The sequence below is a fragment of the Gopherus flavomarginatus genome, chromosome 1, assembly GCF_025201925.1.
Source record: "Gopherus flavomarginatus isolate rGopFla2 chromosome 1, rGopFla2.mat.asm, whole genome shotgun sequence".
Taxonomy (NCBI): Eukaryota; Metazoa; Chordata; order Testudines; family Testudinidae; genus Gopherus; species Gopherus flavomarginatus.
The window spans coordinates 317,245,291-317,254,885 of record NC_066617.1 but is presented as its reverse complement, the minus strand read 5'-3'; the positions used below and the strand labels follow the sequence as shown (position 1 = coordinate 317,254,885).

The window sequence follows — 9,595 nt, the reverse complement described above, 5'->3', positions numbered from 1 at the left end:
CTTGCAGATAACAAATGACCAAATTCTGCCCTGGCATAAGCAGGTTCAACTCTCTTTCATGTCAATGGGTGTGGCCTCTGCTGATGTCAAGGTTAAATTTGGCCTCAAGGGGGAGCAGGCCAGAGACAATGACAATGAATGTAAGTGAGTAATTCTTGAAACTTGTGGGGAGAACTTTCATAACTTTGGCTTCCTGTTCTGCACGTACAAAGACAGATGTTTTTGTCTAAAGGAGTGGAAATAATGTACAACTACTTACACTTCTATGGTGCCATTCATTCAGAATTCCTTTCCAGACTGTATGTAACTACAGTTCACTTGCCTACCATTGAAATGCAGCCTCTCCCCCAGGGTGCAGCCCAGCAGCCATTCTGCACAAATAATGCACACAGTAAAATGAGGGGAAATGGAGATTCCCACTTCTAACATCAGCCACTGGAGTCACTGGACACTCAAGCCCTTCCATGTGGGGCAAATAGCAAGCGTGACAGAGATATGACCTTTTGTAACTGACTCATGTCAGGTTACTGGGGCCAGGAAATAAAATTTAGTCTCCTACCAGCACTCCTATGCGTCACAACTTTATTCATCTCCTCACAGAGCAATGACTTTTAGTGAGGACAAAGCCATGCTCACATTTCTGGGGGACAGCACCATACTGACACGCAAAATAATTAACAAGAGACGCTGTCAAGATGGTTGAAAAGATATGATTTTGAAACTCCTTAATGGTGTTACTCACTTCTGAGATCAAGACCTGTCAAACCTTTTCCACTTGCAACTCCCAATCTACCCCCCGAGTCCCAGAATCCTTTTCACCATATACAATGTATGAGTTGGCAAATTCCACTGCCAGACCAATGTTGAAGTTAGGAAGCAGTGTGAGAACACAGTAAGTTAAAAAATGTATTTTTGGCATCTCTCCAATTGGCTTGAGATGGACCAGAGTAAGATAGCCCCCAAAACATTTGATTAAACTAAACGTAGTGGATTTTTTGTAATGTTTATTGATATGGCCACAAGTATGTCTATCTAATTTTTGCATTTCATGCCATACAAAAGCTGTAAAAATATCATTATTGCACCAATATGCTGCTGGTTGGGTAGAATCCTTCTAACATAGCATTAGGAAAAGCAGAACACAATACCCGAAGGCCTATTGCTTCTATTAAAACATATAATCGATGACATATTTTAACGTAATCAAAAAGGGCAAGGTTACTATTTGCCCCATGTGCCTAGGCAGAGGGGACAGGAGGCATAAGGTGCATGGTGGGTCCCAGTGCAGTGGGCCAGCGAGCTCTGTGGGGCTGCAATTCCCCTTCCAGTTCATGTAGGCAGGGAGTAGACAAGCAAGGATGAGGACTGGGTAAATCTTTGATTCTAACATCTTCAGTACCCCAGCCAGCACAACTGAACCGGTGCAGAGAGGAAGGTGAGCTGCACCTGGGAAAGGACTGGTGCTCAGTACTGCCCCCTGGAGCAAGGGGGAACCAGACACCAAACTCGGGCTCTGAGTCACAAATCATTTCCCAGAGTGCTCCTGGGCAGAACAATCACACACTGCCCCTTACTGAGGGCAGACTGTATTGTTACAAGCTAGCCTAAAACTAGTCTTAATAAATCTCTGCCTTGCTTAAAATGTCTAATAATATTGGATGTGGCAAAATCTTTCATTGTTTTAATAAAACTGAAATATAAGGCCTAAAGTACTTGACAGTGTTGTTTTTAACTAATATAATATTAAAAAGATGCAACAAATAAAAATGACTTACCACTGAATGTAGCCAAGATATTATTTAAACAGTATTTCTCTCTGTGAAAATAGTTTTTGTTGCACTCATAGGCCCAACAGGTAAAGCAGCAGTATTATTTTTTACAGTTTAAGTGTTCAGAATCTGTTCCCAGCAACAGAAGCCACTTTAATATGAAATGCATCATTAGTGCGACGGGGCCCTGCTGATGGACTACACTGATAAGTCACCAAAGCAACCCTGATTGGAGATGGTGCTCGGAGAATGAACCACATTAATTTACTAGCCTATCGTTATTGCTCTGAGTTTATTTTTAACTATAATGTCCTGGCCAATGGCAATACATCTCAGAGATACACTGACTCCGCAGAATGCACAGAGCACAGAGTGAGAGCGACAACATGCTTTTGTTTTCAGCAGCCTAAGAAAAAGTTGGACAAACTTACTGTTACAGTATAAGCCTTTTTTTTTTTTTTTTTGGTCTCTGATCTAAAGTGTATACCCAGTGGAACATCAATGAGCCTACCTCAAGCATAACACTTTCAGCAGCTGAATGCTTAGGAACACATTAACACTACAGTGCTAAGTGCCTAATAATACAGTAATTCTTTCCTGCAAGCAGTACTCTGATTTTCACTCTCCATAGCATCAGACATCATCCAACATACCACCTATGGAGGTTAAGTAATCAGTATCATAGAGGGGGACTAAATGATGGCAGAGAAGAAAGGGCTGTGGGAGGTGTCTTACGAGTTCCTTGATATAATTTAACAGAACACATAACAAGGCAAAGACAAGAGCTAGACAGGAAAATGGGAAGAACTAATTGCTGCTTTGTCATGCGTGGCGGTGGGAACAGCACAACGGGCAATCATTCCTGCTGACTTCAAAACACAAAATAATGCCAATGAAGCCAGTTGGGACTAAGAGTTGATATCTGGGCCATTTAAACAATTTTGAGAAGATAGTGCAAACATACAAATTGCCAAGCAATAGACTGGCAATTTTTCTCTCTTGCAAGGAGCTGACTTTACAGCTGACAGAAACAAGCATTAAAGAGATATTGCAAGCTTCAAACAGTGGGAAAGCATCTTATTGATCAAATTAATCATCATCCGTGGTGCATACAGTGTTTAGTATATGCAGTGTGCTTGAGGAAGTGTGATACTTAGGTGTTAAGACTTATATGTGGCCAAAGGACTAGCAGTACTGGGGTCCCACTTTGAGCCATTTTCAAGAGACCTGAATTTTGCAAACTATTGAGCACACCCTCCCTCTGAAAATCAGATCCCTTGAACGTAACTCAAGTTGGGCACTCAAAAACAAAGGCACTCAATGTCACAAGTCACTTTTGAAATCCCTAACTATAATGTATGTGGTGGCATCACTATGTTCCTCAGAGTATTGAAATACTGAACATTTGGCTTCATTCCGCCCTGATTGAAAGGTTTCCACAAGTGTAACCTAGGGCACAGGGCCCTCAGCAGTCTATGCCTAGGGGTTGCAATGATTTAAGACAACTGCAATTCCTGCTCTACTGAGACGATGAAGCCAGACAGACCCACTTCAAAAGTAGGGAGTGGTCATGGCCAGGATAGCTGGGACATGAGCTAATTCAGTGCTACTCTCCAGCTGCCTCAGGTGGAGATGTCAGGAAGCCCCAGCTGGCACCTCTTTAAAGCTGCCTTCATGTGATGGGGCACGGCCATAGTGTAATTTACAGCCCCCGCGCCAGCAGGTGTGAATCAAGCCCTTAATTGCGGGCCTCTCTCCTGTTCTGCAGCGTACAGTTTAATTAGTTATTGTCAAATGGAAATAGGGTGACCAGATGTCCCAATTTTATAGAGACAGTCCCAATTTTGGGGTCTTTTTATTATATAGGCTCCTATTACCCCCCACTCCCTGTTCCGATTTTTTCAGATTTGCTGTTTGGTCACCCTAAGCAGAAAATCAGGTCATCACAAAATTTCACAACCAAAAAGTGGCTTCTGGGCCTGTGAATGGGCCATGCCAATGTCAAACTTGTTTGGCCAGTGCTCCATTATAAGCCGCTTTGCCTGTTCAGCATGATAGTAATTAGTGTCCGTGCTTTCTCTGGCCCTGCTAAGCTTCTGAGGGTAGGGACTGTCTTTTGGCTGTGGGTTTGTATAGTCCCTTGCAAAATGGAGTCCTGGTCAATGAATAAGGTCCCTAGGCACTTCCACAATGCAAATAAATGATAGTGTTGCACTATCGTATGTCCTGACAGCAACCAGGACAGGAATGGAAACAGCTCACTGGGACCAAAATTGTATGGGGAAACCTAGGACTTGCAGCAATGCACACAGAGTTAGACCAATGAGGTTACTGCTGTTACACCTAATCACACTCGTTTAGGCTTGCCATTTTGTCTCTAGATAGACAATTAAGTGCATGCTCGGGCCTTCCAAAGTGGGACTTGATGAAAAATTGAGCCACCTCAGATCGAGATTTCAAAATCAGCCAACCCCTGAGAATGGCAGCACTTGGGGACAAATGAGCTTATTTATTTATTTTTTAAAACACTGTCAGATAATTTAGTACCGTCAATTCATGCAACAGCCACCCATGTAATCCTGTGCACTTACCTTCATTATCCTTATCGTCTGTCTCCCTTTGCCTCTGTGGTTTGTCTCACTCAGATGTCGCAAATTAGACTGTAAGCGGGCCCAGGTTTACCTGTGTGTTTGCACAGTGCCAAGCGCAACGGGTTCCCTATGCTGAGCGGGGGCTACAATAAATAATACAAATATCATATTTTCTGGATAGTGGAGGGAAGAGGAATGTTAGAAAATATTCTGTTAACACTTGATAACAATCATCAGCATGTCCATAGTATTGCAGCTTCACAATGAGTGTGAAGTGCCACAATCCCACGGGAGACAAGGAGTCACACAGCTGTATAGCTGGAATCTTTAGCAACAGGAAAGAGTTTCTATTTTAAAAAAATCCTAATAAGGAATATACTGAATGCAAACATATAAGCAAACCTGGGCAATCAATTCACTATGTACAATTGGCTGGCTCAACACATGTGCTAGAGCCACTATAATATACAAAGGCAGTCCAGGATTAAGACTTTCAAAAGTGTACTGTGAAAAGCTATACAAACAGTGTGTGTAAAAAAAGGCTACACTTTGCATCGTCTATATGGCAACATTTTTAAGTTCCCTTTCTGCAAACATTTGTACAAATAAAAATTGAGAATGTTCCCAGAAAGCTAACACTAAATATGTGCATGCCCAAAGTGAATTTATTTAAGCCATTCAAGAGAATATTTGCAAAACATGTTGGCAGTATTCATCTACTTTTAATACTGTGGCTGTAGATATATCTATATAATGACTAGATTGCCTATATATGTGTAACGCCCACAAACCCTGGGCATCGGTGGGTGGGATCGAACCGGGGACCTCTGGAGCTTAGTGCATAAGCCTCTACTGAATGAGCTAAAAGCCAACTGCTTCTTGGCTAAGGCTGCAGAGCAAACTCAATCTCTCCCTCTCTCTAAGTTGTCTCAGTGCCACTAGATGGGACAGAACCACACCCAGAAGGTTTGTGGGTTACACATATACAGCTTTAACGCCATACCACTTAACATACCAGAAGGCATGATACATATTATGAAACATACAGTGAACACATTTAAATTATTTGTCTGTGTCATTTTTATTTATAGTGATATAAATGCAGAAAGATTTCTGACCTCAATAAACATTTTTTTCAGTATATGGAAGTAGAGATAAATATATAATAGAAAGTATGAAAGGAAAGCATTGGCCAGATCTTGATAAACATAAAGGCAGATTAAAGAGGAACAAGCTATTCTGTTTCTGTCTGGTGGAAGGAAAGGAAATTTATGAAAAACTGGCTTTAGTGACTTCAGAATCATAGACTTTAAGTTCAGAAGGGACCATTATGATCATCTAGTCTGACCTCCTGCACAATGCAGGCCATAGAATCTCACCCACCCACTCCTGTATCAAACCTGTGTCTGAGCCATTGAAGTCCTCAAATCATGCTTTAAAGACTTCAGGGTGCAGAGAATCTTCCAGCAAGTGACTCATGTCCCACGCTGCAGAGGAAGGTGAAAACCCCCCGAGGCTTCTGCCAATCTGCCCTGGAGAAAAATTCCTTCTTGATCCCAAATATGGTGACCAGCTAAACCCTGAGCCTGTGGGCAAGACTCACCAACCAGACACCCAGGAAAGAATTCTCTGTAGTAACTCAGATCCCACCCCATCTAACATCCCATCACAAGCCATTGGCCATATTTACTGCTAGTAGTCAAAGACTAATTAATTGCCAAAATTAGGCCATCCCATTATACCATCCCCTTCATAAACTTATTAAGCTTAGTCTTGAAGCCAGATAGGTCTTTTGCCCCCATTAATCCCCTTGGAAGGCTGTTCCAGAACTTCACTCCTCTGATGGTTAGAAACCTTCATCTAATTTCAAGTCTAAACTTCCTGATAGGCAGTTTATATCCATTTGTTCTTGTGTCCACATTGGTACTGAGCTTAAATAATTCCTCTCCCTCCCTGGTATTTATTCCTCTGATATATTTATAGAGAGCAATCATATCTCCCCTCAGCCTTCTTTTGGTTAGGCAAAACAAGCCAAGCTCTTTGAGTCTCCTTTCATATGACAGGTTTTCCATTCCTCAGATCATCCTAGTAGCCCTTCTTTGAACCTGTTCTAGTTTGAATTCATCCTTCTTAAACATGGGAGACCAGAACTGCACACAGTATTCCAGATGAGGTCTCACCAGGGCCTTGTATAACAGTACTACTACCTCCTTATCTCTACTGGAAATACCTCGCCTGATACATTCCAAGACTGCATTAGCTTTTTTTCACGGCCATATCACATTGGCGGCTCATAGTTATCCTGTGACCAACCAATACTCCGAGGTCCTTCTCCTCCTCCTTTACTTCCAACTGATGCCTCCCCAGCTTATAACAATAGTTTTTGTTATTAATCCTAAATGCATGACCTTGCACTTTTCACTATTAAATTTCATCCTATTACTATTACTCCAGTTTACAAGGTCATCCAGAGTTTCCTGTATGATATCCCGGTCCTTCTCTGTATTGGCAATACCTCTCAGCTTTGTGTTATGCACAAACTTTATTAGCACAGTCCCACTTTTTGTGCCAAGGTCAGTAGTAAAAAGATTAAATAAGATTGGACTCAAAACTGATCCCTGAGGAACTCCACTAGTAACCTCCCTCCAACCTGACAATTCACCTTTCAGTAAGACACATTGTAGTCTCCGCTTTAACCAGTTCCTTATCCACCTTTCAATTTTCATATTGATCCCCATCTTTTCCAATTTAACTAATAATTCCCTATGTGAAACCGTATCAAATGCCTTACTGAAATCCAGGTAAATTAGATCCACTGCATTTCCTTTGTCTAAAAAATCTGTTACCTTCTCAAAGAAGGAGACCAGGCTGGTTTGGCAGGATCTATCTTTTGTAAAACCATGTTGTACTTTGTCCCAATTACCATTGACATCAATGTCCTTGACTATTTTTTCCTTCAGAATTTTTTCCAAGACCTTGCATACTACAGATGTCAAACTGACAGGCCTGTAGTTGCCCGGATCACTTTTTTTTCCTTTCTTAAAGATAGGAACTATGTTAGCAATTCTCCAGTCATACGGTACAACCCCTGAGTTTACAGATTCATTAAAAATTCTTGTTAATGGGCTTGCAATTTCATGTGCCAGTTCCTTTAATATTCTTGGATGAAGATTATCTGAGCCCCCTGATTTCGTCCCATTAAGCTGTTTGAGTTTGGCTTCTACCTCGGATGTGGTAATATCTACCTCCATATCCTCATTCCGATTTGTCATCCTACCATTATCCCTAAGCTCCTCATTAGCCTCATTAAAGACTGAGGCAAAGTATTTGTTTAGATATTGGGCCGTGCCTAGAGTATCCTTAACCTCCACTCTATCCTCAGTGTTTAGTGGTCCCACTTCTTCTTTCTTTGTTTTCTTCTTATTTATATGGCTTTAGAACCTTTTACTACTGGTTTTAATTCCCTTTGCAAGGTTCAATTCTACACGGCTTTTGGCCTTTCTAACTTTATCCCTACATGTTCTGACCTCAATAAGGTAGCTTTCCTTGCTGATCACTCCCATCTTCCATTCCTTGTAGGCTTTCTGATTTTTCTTAATCATCTGTCTGAGATGCTTGTTCATCCAGCTTGGTCTACAACTCCTGCCTATGAATTTTTTCTCCTTTCTTGGGATGCAGGCTTCTGATAGTTTCTGCAACTTTGACTTGAAGTAATTCCAGGCTTCCTCCACCTTTAGATCTCCAAGTTCTTCAGTCCAATCCACTTCCCTACCTAATTTCTTTTATTCTTTAAAGTTAGCCCTTTTGAAATTAAAAACCCTAGTCACAGATCTATTTATGTTGATCCTTCCATTTGGTTTAAATTGAATTAGCTCATAATTGTTCGAACCAAAGTTGTCCCCTACAACCATTTCTTCTATGAGGTCCTCACTACTCACCACAACCAAATCTAAAATGGCATCCCTTCTTGTTGGTTCAGCAACTACTTGGTGAACTACTTCCCAGTCTATATCTGGGAAGTTAAAGTCTCCCATGATCACACAATTCCCATTAGTATTTACTTCATTAAAAACACTAAAAAGGTCTCTATCCATATCCAAATCATATCCTGGTGGTCTATAGCACAACCCAAGCACTGTCTCAGGGGAGGCTCTAGTAGCTTTCTTCCCCAGTGTGATTTTTGCCCAGACAGACTCTGTCTTATCCATTCCATCCCTTCTTATTTCTTTACAGTCTACCTCATTATTGATATACGATGCTACTCCACCACCTTTGCCTTTATTTCTGTCTTTCCTAAACAGTACATACCCTTCAATACCTGTACTCCAGTCATGACTACTATACCACCATGTTTCTGTTATCCCTATAATATCCGGTTTCACTTCCTGCACCAGTAACTATAGTTCCTCCATTTTGTTACCTAAGCTCCTCACCATAAAATCCAAATCAATTTGTTGCTGGATTGTGTCTCTGAACCTGGAATCGGAAGGCGATCAGATGCATTTAGCATGTTTAGTTTCTGGTTCAAAGAGAGCTGTCCAAGTGGGTCATCATAACTCTCAGAATAGCAAAAAATGACGCTAAGCAGAAGTCCAACAACTTTCCTTGAAGCAATCAGGAATCCAGCAGCATTGTGTGACAGCTTTGATAATCCAAGACATACAGTCAGGCATTGCCCAATCACCTGCAGATAGCCAAATGATATGCTGTGCAATTAAGAGCTGTTTGAAGTGTGCTAGAAGGGATGCAACCCAAATGAAGCTATTAAAGGTCTTAGTCCACTTAGCTCTGACAGAATTGTGGCCAAGCTCATTTATTGCATGAGAATTTGAAAGCGGTATGTACCGCAAACACACACACACACACACACACACACACCTAAAAGCAGCTTTCAGGTGCTCATATAAAACTGGAGATTGGAGGAAAGGCATGTGAGAAAAGATTAAAAGATTCACCTATCCCACAAATTATGGTCCAAGATTTTTTAGTGTTGAGGAATTTTCTCACACAAACAACTTTAGCTATGAAAATCCATCCTGTTAACTACAGCTGGGTTTTTTTAAAATCACCTTCAGAAAAAAATTGGTTGAAGGTTTTTCCTTTGACATTTCTGTTTTTCCTCAGGAAATTTTTCAATGAAATGAATGATTTTTTTCCAAAAAAGCAAGAAGGAAAAATGCATTTCAAAATTATATGAAAAGTTTCTTTCATTTTGAAATTTCCCATTGAAAAACA

The 9,595-nt window shown here is 41.0% G+C and overlaps 1 long non-coding RNA gene across 1 annotated transcript in view; it reads right to left on the bottom strand.

The window, feature by feature from the left end:
• Window positions 1-4,419: 4,419 nt before the first annotated feature.
• LOC127050879 (uncharacterized) overlaps window positions 4,420-9,595 on the bottom strand; it is a 66,399-nt gene continuing 61,223 nt past the window's right edge. Inside the window, exon 3 of the long non-coding RNA XR_007774343.1 lies at window positions 4,420-4,503. This is a non-coding gene — a long non-coding RNA (uncharacterized LOC127050879). The remainder of the gene's footprint in view (window positions 4,504-9,595) is intronic.